The sequence below is a fragment of the Urocitellus parryii genome, unplaced genomic scaffold (genome assembly GCF_045843805.1).
Source record: "Urocitellus parryii isolate mUroPar1 unplaced genomic scaffold, mUroPar1.hap1 Scaffold_282, whole genome shotgun sequence".
NCBI lineage: Eukaryota > Metazoa > Chordata > Mammalia > Rodentia > Sciuridae > Urocitellus > Urocitellus parryii.
The window spans coordinates 157,370-173,687 of record NW_027552667.1 but is presented as its reverse complement, the minus strand read 5'-3'; the positions used below and the strand labels follow the sequence as shown (position 1 = coordinate 173,687).

Here is a 16,318-nt window from a genome sequence, read left to right as displayed (position 1 = left end):
AACTGAACTAAAGCCAAAAATGTATGAGCTATTATGGAGGTAATATTAGCTTTTAAAAATATCCAGAAAAGACTTTGCCAATGAAAACAAGCACTTACAATATGATCTATTCTAAAGGATCCCAGGCTGAGAGTCAAGAGACTGTGACTGGGTGCTAGTCCTACCACTTGTTCACTGCCTGACCTCAAGCAAAGGGCCCTGGCTCTCCTGATCTCACTTTATATTTTTAAAAGTGGGTTTGAGAAGAAATCTCAAGTGATGTGCTGTTTGGCCCAGACAGTGATTTAGAAAATGCATGAATTAATTGCCAAAATTCAGACTTGAGAAAATTTACATACAAATTTGAATTTCTGGCTTCTTTTAAAAATGGACAGGGATGAGCTGGCACGGAGCCTGGCATTACTCATCTGTTGCTGAGCGGCTGCAGCATGCACCCTCTACTTGGGCACAGTTCCTGCCACTCCCTATAGCCTCTGCCTGGATGGCTTTACTCATTCTAGGGTTTCAGCCACCACTGGACGCCAGCTCCTGGCCCTTGGAGGAAGTTTCTCAAATATAAATGGAAGATGCAGGGCCCCCAGCAATTCTGATGGGGGCCGCCAACTCTCAGAGCCCTCTGGGAGTGGTGTCTGGCTGTTCGTGCTGAAGATGAGGTAGAGTTTAGCATGTCACACAGTTGTCCCCTTCCACCCTGGTGCCCCAGAGAGCTGCATCTGCTCAAAAAAAAAAAAAAAAAAAAAAAAAGTGATGGAAGATAGCCATGCCTTTAGAAACCAATCACTATCATACATCATTAATAAGACCTGCAAGACAGTGGAGAAGGGACAGAGGTGCACAGTTCTTCATTTCTAAAACAAGGATTTCTTCAGCAGACTTCATAGTCGGAAGCTATATTAAGGTTCCAGAAGGGAAACACTGAATTCCTGATTCAGAGCTAGACATTGTCCCCCCCCACCACCACCACACACACACACACACACACAATGAGCACAGAACAGAAAGAGCAGCCAGTTTCACTGCCTAAGATCTGTTCTAAGAGAACAATGTAAGGAAGGTTACCATTATGTCATTTATGCAGCCTTCCTGGATTCCTGTTTTAAGTGATAAATTGACCATGCATTTTTATCTCTTTCCCTTCCAGAAACCATGCTAAAATGACAAGAGGAAGTTAGAGATGGAAAACAAAACAAAACAAAACAAAGGGAAAAAAAAGACACACACAATCATGGCGAGAACAACTACAGAGCAGACAGCAGAAGAGGAGAAATTTCAATGGTTTTTTAAAAGGCAGAAAATAAGTAGAGGATTTCTAACTGACAGGAGAGGAGAGGAAGCTGCCAGCTCCATGCATGGCCACTTGATGCCTGGGTCTCACAGAGGCCAGCAGGCTCCCCAGCTGGAGTGCAGGTAGGGCACAGACCATGCAATGCCTGTGGTCAACCATGTCAGCCCTTCCCACTGAAGACAGGGTGTTGATTTCTTGAGACCCAGACCCAAGAGACTTCAGGTTTGGAGAGGTCAAGATCAGAGCAGGCTGGGTGGAGCACCAGCTGAGCACAGGAATATATGAAATCTACGCTCTAACCCCTGGGACCTGAGCCTCCAGCACTGCTCTCTGCTGCAATCACTGCACCTGCAGCCTGGGCACACGCACATCACTTTGAGATACAACAGTAAATACCAGGGCAAATAATTATGTGTGTCTGTGTGAACTAGAGTGCAGGTAGAAAATGAAAAGTGCTCAAAGAAAGAGTGTAAAGTGAAAAACCAAGATATAGATGTGTTTAATTTGCTTTCCATCTTTTCTTTTTTTTTTTCCTTTTGGCACTGCAGATTGAAGCATGTGCTAAGTATGTGTCCTATCACTGAGTTACACTCCCAGACCCCATACCTATCTATCTACTTACTTACAGAGGTTATACATTCATATATTTGTCCATGCAACTTACAGAAAGCACAGACAGAGCTGGAGAAGTGGGTTTGGGAATCTGAGGGAGGTTGAAGCTCACCTTCAGTTGGGTACTTCTGTACTTTTAAATCCTATATTGATTGTTATTTTCATAATAGTGGAGGACAGAAAAACCAAAACACCGAAGAGTATGTGAGGCAAGGGCACAAGCTACATCTAAGGCAAAGCTCCTGTTAGGATTTATACTCTCTGGGAGGAGACAGTAGAATTTCCATTTATATTTATTTTGGATCTAAAAGAATAATCTTTGGGGGCTGGGTCCAGGGCTCTGTTTGTTGCCTTATACATGTGAGGCACTGGGTTCGATCCTCAGCACTGCACAAAAATAAATAAAATAAAGGTATCGTATCTATCTATGATTAAAAAAAAAAAAAAGAATAACCTTTAGATCTTCCTGGCTCATAAGCATGATGATTGGGTGTTTGCAATGCTGTGTGAGATATGCCTTCTCTAAACCTTGTTTCCAAGTTTTGGCACATATCTGTCTGATGTTAAAAAAAAAATAAGGATGATCTTTATAAAACTGATTAGACAGTTTGACATATGCCCTTAGTAGTCCCTATGTGAAACAATCACTAGCTGCCTCCTACAAAGGAGGCATCTTGAGGAAATGGTAGGAATCCCATAACTTAGAGGGGTTGGCAGGGAACATGCTGGGTCTTTCCCATGACCTGTGTACTGTTCTTGAACAGCATACTGCAAATGACTGAGGTTTAAATGTGCCCAGTTAAGTGTATTCACAGATCAGACCATCTGGTTTGAACTAAGTTAAATTAACCCTCACAAAACAAACAAGTGCTTAAAAGGATACCTGCAAAGAAACCACAGTCTGAAGTTACTACTACAAACAAGCAGCAGTTAACAAAGACCTGCCAGAGCCAAGGCAGTTCTCTCCATCAGTTTAACTAAGAGGGGAAGGTGTCATAAGATAGGACAAGAATTGTTCAAAACCAGTTGAAATAAATAGGAAGACTTATTTTAAAACATGGGCTTCCATCCATTTTTATTACTGATAACTGTCCCCAAGTGATGCCTCGAGGTATTAGTTGAGGAAGGCTAGGAATTGCTGAAATGGGAAAGTCATCCAAAATCTCATCACTCAAGGCCTGAAGACAAACACAATGACCAACCTCATGTATTACTAAACTATCAAATTTAGTGCTTCACAAAATTGTATTAATTTTATGATTAATGTACAGGACAGGAACTTCTTGTTAGATTTCATTAATAGCAAAATGCCCTCCACCAAAAAACAAATAAACAAACAAAAAAACCATATGCCACTGGAGAAAAGCTTGATATTCCTACTGAGGTCAAGATGGCTGAAAGTGCACAAAAAACATGAAATCATATTCCCATGAATTCCTTTGTCAGCAAATATTCATTGGCAGATGCACAGAAAACACTGGTCAATATTTCAAGACTCAAGAAGAAAATGAGTTACACAGCACAGGAAGTTTACTTTATAGCTGCATCAGAATAAAGATGATTCTAACTTTGCTTTGGCATTTGCTAAATCACTTGCTATCTTTTAAGAACGACTGTGTGGTTGAGAGGAAAGCAGAGCACAAGTCCTTTAAAAAGTGGTATAATTTAAAAGATGAGTCATGCGCTTTTCCTTTACAAATTGGTGAACCTTGGCAGGGGTCAGAGGTGCCACTTGGCACTATGCTACCTAGCAGCAAAAAAATAAACACCTTAAGCTTCCTTTTAGAGTCAAAGGTGAGACTTAAACGAAGTAAGAAAGTAACTGCTTTTTAACAGAATCCAAAGCTTTGAAAACAGTGGTCAAAAAACAGACATTTGGAAATGTTTCCACTTGTGTGATCTGGTTGCCAAAACAATATGACTGGGTCACTTATGAGAACTCACATCAGCGCATTCAAAAACAAATGTTCAACCCAGTTAGAAACATGGCCAGAGAGTTTCAATCCATTTGTTAATGAATTTTCAATACTTTGTTAAAAGTTTAAAAATGCAAACATCTCCCAGAATCCTTTGAAGTTTTCAGGAAAAATAAAATTTTGCCATCTGAAAGTGAACTAAAACTTTCATAAAGCCAGGGGGATGGGTCGAGAATAGTATGATGATTTTCTACATGTGGCCAGTGATACTATTCTTCCTTTCGTATTTACAAATCTTTGTGAGGTATATTTTTCAACAATGAGAGCCTGAAAACGGAGAATAAAAAATGTGCAAAACTTGGGCTGGGGTGGTGGCTCATTGGCAGAGCCACCACCTTGCCTTGCACATGTGAGGAACTGGGTTCAATCCTCAGCAACGTATAAAAATAAATAAACAAAATAAAGATATTGTGTCCATGTATAACTAAAAAAATTTTTTTAAATGTGCAAAACTTAAAGCGAGGCTTTAAAAAATGACTATTAAAACAAAATTTTCTAAAATATCAAAATTAAATTACATTGTTCTCACTAAAAATTAATCTTAAGAGCGAGAGAATTTTTATAGTGTTGAAAATATTTTAAAAATGTCACCTGGCTTTTTTAGATTTTATATGCTGTAAAATGAATATAACATTAATATTTATCCATGAATAAAATATATAACTCACATGCATGTCACTATGCTCAGCTTTCACATATACACAGCTATGTAGGTGACTAAAAACAAAAAACAAAAACCAACATCTTGGAGTCTATTGTTCTAGGGAGATTCTCCACAATACAATTATTTTTACTCATCTATACTCCTGGGCTGGGAATAGGGTATTTGGCTGTGGGGCTTGGGGAATTTGAAAATTCCCTAGGTATTCCTGATACAATGCTTTCCTCCTCTGAGTGCTGAGGAAGCACCACGGAAAAAGAAAGTGACCCCATCATGCTCCTGCTGACTGTCAACACTTAGTCATCGCAGCAGCACCATTTAAAAGATGGCTCAGAAACTTTCACATAGACATGGTTTTCCCCCCTTATAACACTGAAGTCATATTACTCTCACTAAACAGAGAGACAAAGTGAAGTTATTCTCTCTCAGCAGAGAGAGAATAAATGGCTTTCTCAGGTCATGAGAAGAAAATATACAAATGGACTCCCTTCGGATGAGCCCCATGCTTCCACCGCACATCCACACAGAAATCTGGAGTCCGACACTGGACCCTAGGGCCCTTTCTACATGGACCTTAGAGTCCTCAAGCAAGTGCCATATAGAGTTTCCTCTGTGGTCTAGCAATTCCCATGATATTTTTCAAGGAAGCGAAGGAACAGCTAAGTCTCCTTCAGTGGGCTTGTGGAAGGATGCATTTGATGAGTTTGCAAAACTCTGACAGTTTGGGATATAAATTGATACCAAGCCAGATACAGTGGCACATGCCTGTATTACCAGTGATTCCAGAGGTTGAGGCAGGAGGATCCCAAGTTTGAGGCCAGTTTCTGTAATTTTGTGAGACCATTAGCAACTTAAACTAAAAAAAAAAAAAAAAAATTAAAAAGGGCAGGAGAAAAAACTCAGTTGTAAAGCACCTGTGGGTTCAATACCTAGCACCAAAAAAACAAACAAAACCAAAAAACCCCAAAAACCCATTATCAAGGAGTTGGGAATGGAAGTGTGTAGCTCAGTGGTAGAGTACAAAACTTAGCATACATGAGGGACTGTGTTGAATCCTCAGCACCAAAACAAAACAACACCTAAAAAAGATATTAAATAATTGCAAGGATTAATACTTTCAGTATTTAAATTTCAATTTTCCATGTTAATTTCTCCTTCCTCAATTTCTAAAACACACTCTGTTCAGAAACTTCTGAATCTAAAAAGTCAATGACCAAATGCAGGGTCATCCATATTTTTTCCTGTTATTTCCTAAGAGTTTTATAGCTCTGTGTTTTACATTTAGATATGTGATCCATTCTGAGCTAATTTTTGTTAGGGTTGTAAGATCTCTGTCTCTATTCATTTTGTTGATTATGAATGTCCAGTTCTTCAATGGACACTGAGGCCTAAATTCTAACAAAAAGTGGTAGTCATTGACTTATTTAACAAGGAGTCCATCGGTCCTGAACGGAATAGGTGATCCTTAAAACTAAATGAAGTATAAATTAGCCATTCCCAAAGGAAACTAATACTGTTCACTTGAAAATAAAAAAAAATCACCAGTTGCTTCTTGGGGAAAAACAAAACAAAACAAAAACTTCTAAGCTTAGAGCTTTCCTATCCAATATGCTGTATTAGTCATATTTCCCTGGTGAGTTACATTCTTTAGCCCCAAAGACTATTTCAAGCATGTGTAAATGCATTGAAAGAAAGCAAGCCAAGAGGCAACCCAAGCTTTGTCTAAAAAAGAAATAATTGTTTAGCAAACAATATTCCAAAGCTATTGTATTCAGAATAAAAGGATATTGTTTATAAGGCACGCCAGACTACATTTCTTACATAATTTTCTTTTGTCACTGAAAATGTTTCTGAAAATTGAGGATAAACTACCCTGTTCAGCAAATTGTTATAAGACTTTTCAGCTTAGGTTTTAGCGTACCTACCCCTTATCTCATCACACTGAACTGAGGAACACCACTTATTCATAGAGATACAAATTTATTTCATGTTTTGATACAAAGTACAGGGATATGGTTTTAAAAAAAATCATTAGCTTCATCAATTTCTTTTTCATGATTGGAAATTGTTCTTTGTTTGTTTGTTTATTTTTTATTGGTACTGGGGATTGAACACAGGATTGCTTTATACTGAGCTACATTCCCAAAACTTTTTATTATTTATTTTGAGACAAGATCTTGCCAAGTTGCCCAAGCTGGCCTTAACTTGTGATCCTCCTGACTCAGCCTCCCTAGTCACTGGGATTATAGGTGAATGCCACCAGACCCAGCTGGAAAAAGGATATTGGTAACTGTTTGTTTATTTTGTACTAGAAATTGAACCCAGGAGTGCTTATTCACTAAGCCATATCCTCAGCCCCCTTTTTTTGTTTGTTTTCAAAACAAAAATGGCCTGATAAATTACTAAAGCTGGCCTTGAACTGTAATTCTCTGGAGTTGCTGGGATTACAGGTGAACACCACCATACCTGGCTGAACCCTTTATTTAGATGCATGTATATTCACTAATAATGTATTTAAGTGCTTTACAAATAACATTTTTTAATCTGGTAAAAAAATAACTGTCACTGTTTCATGATTAATTAATTTTCAAAAACATGTCGTGGCAATTAACATATAGCTCTTATCCACAAATACTCCTGTTCTCAAACTGTCAAAAGAACAAAAATGCTTCTGTTTGTATTCATTATTTTAGGAAAAAGAGCACTTGCCATCTCATGAGGTTGCATAAATAATTCTCTCTTCTCCCCACCTCCTCCCACACCATTCTATATACTCTATCAACTATAAAAATAGATGAGCAAAATAAACCAGAGATCTGGATGACAGAGAATCCTAATTCTTAATTAGATCAACGGACATAATTTTTCATTCTCCATATACTATGCTTGATCTTAGCCAAAAGGCAGAGAAGCGATCCATATACTATGAACACATACAGGCAGTTCTCATTAGATTTTAAATTCAGGAACCTCTAAAAGTTTGAACAGGGAACTGTACTCTTAGCTACTACAAAATACCCTAATTTTCCTTTTGTCATGATATTTCAACTACCTTTTGGAACTTTTTCTGAATCACAGGAGGCTGCTCATTTCCATCAATTACCCAATTCCAACATTTGCAATCCAACATTACAGATAAATTCCTAGGAACAACATATAACTGCCCTAAGTGGTCTTTCCAAGGTTCTGAGGTAAATGTGCAGATCATAACAGTGCCTTTGTTTCCTTAAAGGTTTCCCATGAATGCCTGTCTCTTTTACCTAAACTCCAGGCAACCAAAGGTGACTTTCCTTGCTTATCAAGGATGTGAAATCTAATGCTTGAAATAAATTTGCATTTGTTAAACCAGAAATCTAATATGTAAAGAAAGATAAGGAAAGCCACTCACTGTGGCTTTGTAAAACCTGCCCTGACACGCGACAAATGACACTTTTCTTTGCTGCCATCTAACTATTCCATGGTTTTGCCTGTGTGAATTTAAGAATTCCCATGATATTTAGTGACAGCAATTATTTGAGGATTGTAATGATTCCTCATGTAAAGACAGTCTAAGGAAAATGCAAGAATAGAAGCATCATTAGCTATAACAGCAGGATAAAGCAAAATTTTTCATAATGAGAGAAAAGTGGGCCTACAAATGTCTTTTTTCTCTGAAGGTGGGGACAGATCTATTCATCTTTCTATGTTCCTGCTCATCCCCAGGGACAAACTACAAAAAAGAGTTGCTGAGCAAAATTTTAACTACTTCTTTCACTTATAAACTACAAAAGTGATTTACTATTACATCTAGCAAAGGTCAATCTGGATACTCATATTGATCTCTCAGAAAACCAAATACTACAATGTCAATGATTAAATTCCTATTTCCCCAGTATGCAGAGTTTGTTCTGCTTAAATGCAAGACGACTTATAAAAATTATTTTAGTTGCATAAAATAAATGAAATAAAGTATTTATTAAACACTAATTCCACCAGCATAGTAATTCTTGGGGAAGGTTTATTATTATACATTTATATAGTATTTTTAATTTAAAAAGATATTCACATCCATTACTGGGATGATCTTTTTAATATTATAAACCTTTGTCATCATCTGCAGGTCTGGAAATTCATAGAAAAATGATAAATGCTTTAAAAAGTTACTGTATACTAAGGAAATAGTAGTTCTCCATATTAAATTATTAATCAAACATTAATGAAAACAACAGACAACTTCTTCTCTTACTGCCATACAGTCTGCTGGCAGCTGATCAAACAAAGCAGAACACTTACCAAAACTTGGGTTAATAATGCTGAAGGATGTGTTCAGCCTTGATATACAAGTACCTTTAAATTTAGCAAACTCTAAACATAGACTATTGAAACCTTGAAAAAGACAACAGCAATTAACAGTATGTTTTATTTACTATTTCACTTACATCTGGTTAAATTAACTACTTACATTCTTCAAAAATGTGGATGCATAAACAGGTCCCTGGACCTCCAGTTATTCTAAAACAACTGCAGTTATACCTCGACTGGTGCAGGATGCTAGAAGACGATAACATTTTTTTATTTTGAGGAAAGCAATCTCTCCACTGAGTCAATTGTAAAACCAGGTTATCCGTTTATAAAAATACAAATTCTATATTATATTTCAAAAACCGAGTGACTTTTAAATAATACTTGGAGATAAATTTAAAAACAAAAACTAACCTACCCAAAATTAAGTTTCAAGCGGTTTACTACTTTGACTGAGCTAGGTATAACCTTATCAGAGCTTTAGGAAATGTCATTTCCAAATTTGATGATACAGTTAACTTTAGTCTCCCTAGTGTTCTTCTTTTTGAATACTCTAGGAGGAATATACTTCCTAATTAGAATTAATCAAATACAACGAGTCCATAGTTATTTATGACAATAGATGTGTTCAATTTAAAGGAGGCAGAGAGTAGGGGGCAGGGAGCCTTCCTTTCTAAAAGTTTTTTTTTTTTTTTCCCTTCAAAATAGGTTAACAAATGATATGTAAACTTCACTAAATAATGGAAAAAACAAAGAGATATTATATTAGTTGTTCTTCAAAAATGTCTGACCCTTTGGCTGACCAGATCACTTGCATCACCTACATGATACTCTGTGTGTGTGGTCAGCAGGCTCTACCTGGCTACAAACCTGTGCCTACAAGGACAGATTTCCAACTGTCATCTTGTTTGATATGAAGTTGTCAGTGTTACTATGCCACTTCCTCTACCCAATTTCTAATTCCAACAATGACTTACACTGCCTCTAATGATCACAATAAGTTTCTTCCTGTGGTTTACACTCTTTGCTCTGACCTTAGGGCACAGAACACTGAGATGGAGAGTCTGGATTGTGTTTATTATATACTATAGATGTTATAATGATTGTTTAAAATGCCCTACTTTGTAGATATTTAGAATGTGTTTAAATAGATATTAAGACACAGAATTACTGAATGATTGTTAAAAATATGACTGGACAGAAATGATCCTTATAACATATGCAATGGAGATTTGGCAACAAAAACTGCTTTCCCTTGTCGATGTGAATCCACCAAGTCAGCAGCTTCTAGAACTGTTGTGTTTGTTCGCTTTACAGCAATGACCCTACTGTTCTGTTTTGGAACATTAGCAAATATATGATTATCAGCAAAACACTAGAATGAGCCACAGAGAATAAGAAAAAAACAAAAACAAAAACAAAAGACCCTCATGTTCTGTAAGTCTTGGTTTCAGAAACCCCACACCCACCTAAAGCTCAGAAAGAATATGCAAATTTGAGGTACAACTGCAAAGTAGCTGGGGTCTGAGTCTTCTCACTTTTCATTGCCCTCCATCCCAATTAAGCCAGCAAACTCAGGCGCCTAAGTTTGGATACATCAACTCTCTTTTTCTTCCTACAAGAGTAAATGCTAATGGATAGTAATGTGGAAATGGGGGGTGAGGAAGGTGGGCAAGAACTGCAAGGGCAGCCTCACACATTGGGATCAAGTCGTGCACACTGCCCAGAAAGCAGCACAGTATGGCCACAGTACACTAACGAACCGTAAGTCAATAAACAGGCTCTATGCTTTACAAGGATTCCTTCTTCTAAATAATTTCTAAAAGTAAATAATAATAATGGGTTGCGACTGTTCTGGCCTTAATGTTCGTGTCCCCTCAAATTCATATTGTAGAAGCCCTAACTGCCAATGTGCCTTTATTTGGTGATGGAACTTTTAGGAGTTTGAGGTTAAATGAGGACATCAGGGTTGGGGCCCAGCATCCTTAAGAGGAAGAGACACCAGAAAGCTCACTGTCTCCTTTACCTCCACCCCTGCAAACCTATGTAAGGACACGAAAGGTCATGTGAGCATACAGCCAGAGGTGGCCATCTGCAAGTCAGGGAGAGAGGCCTCACGAGAATCTTGGGCTTTCCAGACCCCAGGACCATGAGACAATAAATACCTGTGGTTTGAGTCACCTAGTTTATGGCATTTTGTTATGACAGCAAGAGAAGACTAATACAGGAGCCTGCAGAAATGAGTCTGTCACCAGAGGAGTTCACAGAGAGGAGAAACCTGACAAGAGGGGTCATTGGCATATGTGACAGAAAAGAATTTCAGCACACAGCAGTTAGAGAGACACATTTATTTAAGAAAGCAGATAGACATTCAAGGGAGAATGTGGGCCATCTCCAGAGGGAGAGATGGCAACCTCTTTGGGTAAGGTGTTCATACTTACAGAGGGACAGTTGCTAGGGGCTGAACTAGAGTCAGATGGAGTTACAGTTCTGTGCCAGTTTTCCCTGGGCTTGTGTATTGCCCTCTGGTTACTTTTTGCAGGCAAGGGTGTGGGCCAAGGCTTGGGTGGGGGGTGTGTGTGTGTGCTTGTTTTGCATTTCAAAGGCTCATGGGCATTTCCTGCATTCCAATGGCTCCTGGGAGCTTATCTTTTGAGATTTAGTCTATCTAACTTTTTCTGTATCCCCAAATTCTGATCTGAAGTTCATGCTGATTTTTAAAACTATAGGTGATTAAATGGGGAAGAAAGGCAAGCTCTTCCTTATAGAATTCCAACTAACAAATGCAGACAAATTGATGAAAATAAAAAAACATTGATATGTAAATACTACAGTAATAGCTGTTGCTGGTAAACAATAGTTAACAATGCACACTAAAATTAGTGACCCACAGCATGAGAAATAGGACATTCACATAATCTCCAACTAACTCCTCACAACACTTCAGAATAGTGGGAAAGATAATTAACTTCAGAGTGCAGGAAGTGGATACCTCCATAACGAAGTACTGCTGGTTACATATGATGTGAGCATCTGGATGGCGGGGATGTGGGTGTTCTTCATATTACTTTTTGCAACATTTTTGTATGTTTGAAATTATTTCAAAATGAAAAGTAAAAACACTGAAGTGGTACTTTTATTATAGTACATGTACCACCGTTTCTCTCCCTAGTAAACTGCACTATGCTTACACAAGTTAACAGCTTGGTCTTAGCTCAATTTGCACTTTTCACCCACACAGTTCATCTTACATATTGGAATATTTCTCCCATGCCCCACTGGGATGAGCAATATCATTTGCTCTATTCCATCAGCAGAAAACATGTAACTCAGGGGTAAAACACACACATTCCAGGCACCTAGATCAGTGCCTAGCTCACCTTTGAATGAATAAATAAATGAATTCCTAACATTTATTTTAAAATAAAAATTATGGAAACAAAGGCAGGGGAACAGGACATAAAACATTATGGATTCTGACACATCGTCAAGTTTAATACGTAATTTCCATAAACTTGACTTTTAGAAAGTAGTTCAGTCTTATACTTTGTTTTATATTCTTTGGTTTTCTATTTGTGCAGCACTTTTTCATCTGAAAATTGATCATTTCTAAAAACTGACAATAACAACACAACACCAGAGCTAACATTTATTCAGGGCTTAATACATATTTCTTAACTGTTTTATAGTGTCCCATAAAATCATCTTAGCAGCCCTGTGAACTGGGCACAGCGATTACACACTCCTCCCCTTTACAGATAAGGAAACTGGGTTACAAGTGGCTAAATGGCCAGCTCAGGGTCATGAAGCCCTCTGGGTGGTGTCCTGGGTTCTAGATCTGCCACTGCAGCTCCAGAACCTGGGCTCTCAGCCATGGCTTTCAACAGCCTTCTGATTTATATACACATAAACAAATGAAAAAAAAAAAAAACAAAATAAAAAAACGCTGCTCAGCTACTTAAAGAAGTAAGGCTGGGGGACGACTACTTAGGGAGTAGACAGCAACTAGATAAAACAAACACAAGTGTCCATATAAAACACACTCACCCACTTCATGTTTGTACAACTTCTTGCTCTTCTCATTTTACCCACTCACAGTAAAAATTGCCTCATGCAAAAAAAAAAAAAAAAAAAAAAAAATCCCAACTTTGCCCTATCTGATAGTAGGGGGGTGGAGGAGATAGAGAAAAACTAACCTTATCCTTGTCATTCAGGACAGGTGGGTGCTTTGGGATGCTCCTCAGAGTAGGGAGCAAAAGGTGCAGAGTTCATCCTCCAGCAGGAAGAAACTGCCAGGTGATGCTCAGGGGGGAAAAGGACACAGGGAGCAAAACCCAGCATGCAGGGAGGTGTCAGAGACTTGGTGCCAAGTCCTTCTCAACAGGACTGTCATTGTTTAATGCCACCCTTGAAAGCTGTTCATAACATACTCTAAACACACTTCCTACCAACGGGCAGTACTACTTTGCCCCAGTATGGCAGTAACTGGGTTCAAACAAATGAAAGACCAGGCAGCAAGAGTCCACATGTAGAAAAGCTGGTATGAGTAAGCCTCTCACATGGAGCCTCAGGAGCTCGATGTCTCTGGCTCACATGCCTGGGGCTGCTGTAAGGAGCAACTGAGTCTGCAACAGAGCCTGGCACATGCTGAGCAATTCTTACCATCACTGTCATCAGTGTTCCCAGGATCCTGCTCTGGAGTAGACACTTAACATATTTTTGCTGATGTTTGCTGAAAACAAAATGGAATTAAAACAAAATGGGATTAGTTGTCTTAGTTGTTATGAGTGTGACTAAACTGAGAAAGTTGCAGCTGATGATCCACAGAAGAGAGGCCCTGCAGATGAGCGGGGGCTGCCCAGGGCACCTGTAGTGTGTCCACGGATGACAGCACAGACCAAAAGCTTAGCCAAAGGGGTTAGGAAGAAGTAGGCTCCACTAAAATGTTCCAGAATTGGCATTAGCTGTTGCCCTTCCACACCATTAGCAAATCTAAACTACCATGCAGCATACCTTTGGTTCTAAGAAACTATGCTTGTCTCTGGTGCGTCACCTTCCTTTCCTATACTGCGTCTTGTTTACTTTTCAAGTTCACTTCCTGTAATGGTTGCAGTTTGAGGGGAACATTTTGATACTTGCTGACAATGTTGTTCAAACAACTTTAAAACTCCATATCCTTTCTTGTTTAGCTTCGTGTAGCAATATTATACCACGCTCTGCATACATTCCTGCTAACCTTTTTGGCATTTGCTTGCTTATTTATTTTAATTAAATAGCATCTTTTAGAAGTCCAAATTTAGAAAGTCAATTAAGGGTTGATTATTCACATTATCAAAGGAGGCTGCTTTAAAGGAGGGTTTGCTGGAGTATTCCTTTCCAAGATCCAATCTCTCTCTAGCAGAGGTGAAAAGTGTTTTAGGAAGCTGTGCTTTTTAAATCATGGAGAAACCACTCAGAAGGGAACACATACAAACATTACACAAAGCAAAAATCACTTCTAATTTCACCAGATACTTATTCACCTGCACTAAGCTGAACATCATCTCCCTTAACCTTCACATTTCATCTTTTTAAAAGCAGACTCAAAACTTGGTGGTTGGTGTCCCCTTCCAAAATTCCAAATCTGTGTAAAATCCAGGCCTTCCTTAGGAGATAATTACTGCTTTTTAATTGGGATTTTAAAGATGTAATACATATTTTCATATCTTTAGAGATATATGGAGTAAGGAGGAATTAAGACAGGGGTCAGAGGTGGCTCATAACTTAGTGAGAAAAACTAATACAAACGTGAGCAGGGTTAGCTGCTTCTGGGTGAAGGAGGCACCATCAGGCAGAGCACAGGGGATTTTTAGGGCAGAGAAACTACTGTGATCTGCAATGGTGGGTACGTGTCATAGCACATTAGTCAAAATCAACACAGTGTACCACACAGAGAGAGCCCTGATGTGAACTAGGCACTCTGATAACAAGATGTGACTCTAGTTTGATGAATGAAATGTCCTTATCTGGTGTGGGGTGGGATGTCGAAGGTGGAGGAGGCTGAGTGTGTGTTCAGAAGGGTATGTGAAAACCCTATGCATGTTTCATTCAATTCTTCTGTGAACCCCAAACTTCTTTTAAAGAAAAAAAAAGTCTACTAATAAAAAATGTGAACATCATGAAATGCTAATAGTATTGAGAAAGAAGAGACCGTTATTTATTGAGTTGGACTAAGAAGATGTTGGAAGGGGATACTGAAGTAGGGAAAGGACTTGAGTTTGGATAGGAGAACACATCATTAAACAAGGGATATGACAGTCAAGGGTTTCAATGGGCCAAACTGACCAGACTCTGACAGGCTGAGGAACCTGGTTTCTGTTCTTTGACATTCGGGAGTCATGGAAGGTTTTGAACTGGGGGATCCTAGGAGATTGTGGGATGAGCATCTCTGAGGTGTTTAGCTCAGTGTGTGGAACTGAATTTGGAAGAAGATGAAGACTGGAGGCCAGGAATCACAGTGCAGACTTGAGCACCTGCCAGGCATAGGATAGAGGTGAGTATAAAGGGGGAAGAGGCAAGGGATGGCAGGGCCTCAGAATGCGTGAGAGGTTTCAAGCCTTTGAAACTAGAACAGTGAAACTATTGCCTGAAATAGGAAATGCAAGAAGAGAAGTTGGTTTAGGGCATACAGAGGATGCATTATTTTGGAGTGTGCACAGATCCATGCAGAGATGTCTACCATGAAGTTACAAATGTAATTCTGAGGCTAAAAATACAGAGAAGTAATCTGCAAACCTAAACTTGGAAGAGCTGTGGCTGTAAGAAATGATAATGTCTGAGAGGGATTTAGAGTGAAAAAAGAAAATGGCCAGAAGCAGGACATGGCGGCACATACCCATAACACCAGTGACCAGGGAGGCTGAGGCAGGAGGACCACAAGTTCCAGGCCAGCCACAACAACTTAGGAAGACCCTGTTTCAAAATAAAAATAAAAAGAACTGGGGGTATTCTCAGAAGTAAGGTGCCCCTTTGTTCAATCCCTTGTACAAAAAAAAAAAAAAAAAAAAAAGCCAGAATCTCTAGAAGACAATGCCCTACAGGAGAATGAAAAGAAATTTTATTGAAAGAAGAACCAGGAGGCCAGGAGGGAACAGGCTCTCTCTAGCACACTCTGGGAAGTACACCATCTCCTCCTATCACCACAGATCATTTATTATGCTCTCCTCTTTCATTACAGGGGCACAGATACTGTTAAGTGGAAGTCACCCTGTTCATTTCTGGAAGTTTACAAACTACAACAGGGCACATAGACCTATACTTTAAGTCGGAAGGACAGACATCCAGCATACAAGTTGAGGATATAAATATGTGGCAGACTGCATATTAATCCCAACAAGTCAAGCCTCCCGGTGCCCACACCCTCCCTCAGCACCCTCCCACACTGACCTTGATCTTCCCCATGAGCCTGGCTTTGGCCAGTGGGACATCAGCAGATGAATCTCAATGCCTGAGATCTGGACTTCT

At 39.0% G+C, this 16,318-nt stretch overlaps 1 protein-coding gene, 1 non-coding gene and 1 pseudogene across 2 annotated transcripts in view; 1 reads left to right on the top strand and 2 right to left on the bottom strand.

The window, feature by feature from the left end:
* Positions 1–16,318, bottom strand: part of LOC144251909 (phosphatidylinositol 5-phosphate 4-kinase type-2 alpha-like) — a gene marked incomplete at its 3' end in the record, with an annotated part of 128,637 nt that overhangs the window by 44,845 nt on the left and 67,474 nt on the right. The gene's annotated exons all lie outside the window — the stretch shown is intronic.
* LOC144251912 (small nucleolar RNA U13) lies at positions 2,358–2,460 on the top strand. Its single transcript, XR_013342817.1, has one exon. It is a non-coding gene; the product is annotated as a small nucleolar RNA U13 (small nucleolar RNA).
* On the bottom strand, positions 7,298–7,450 carry LOC144251910 (U2 spliceosomal RNA; annotated as a pseudogene).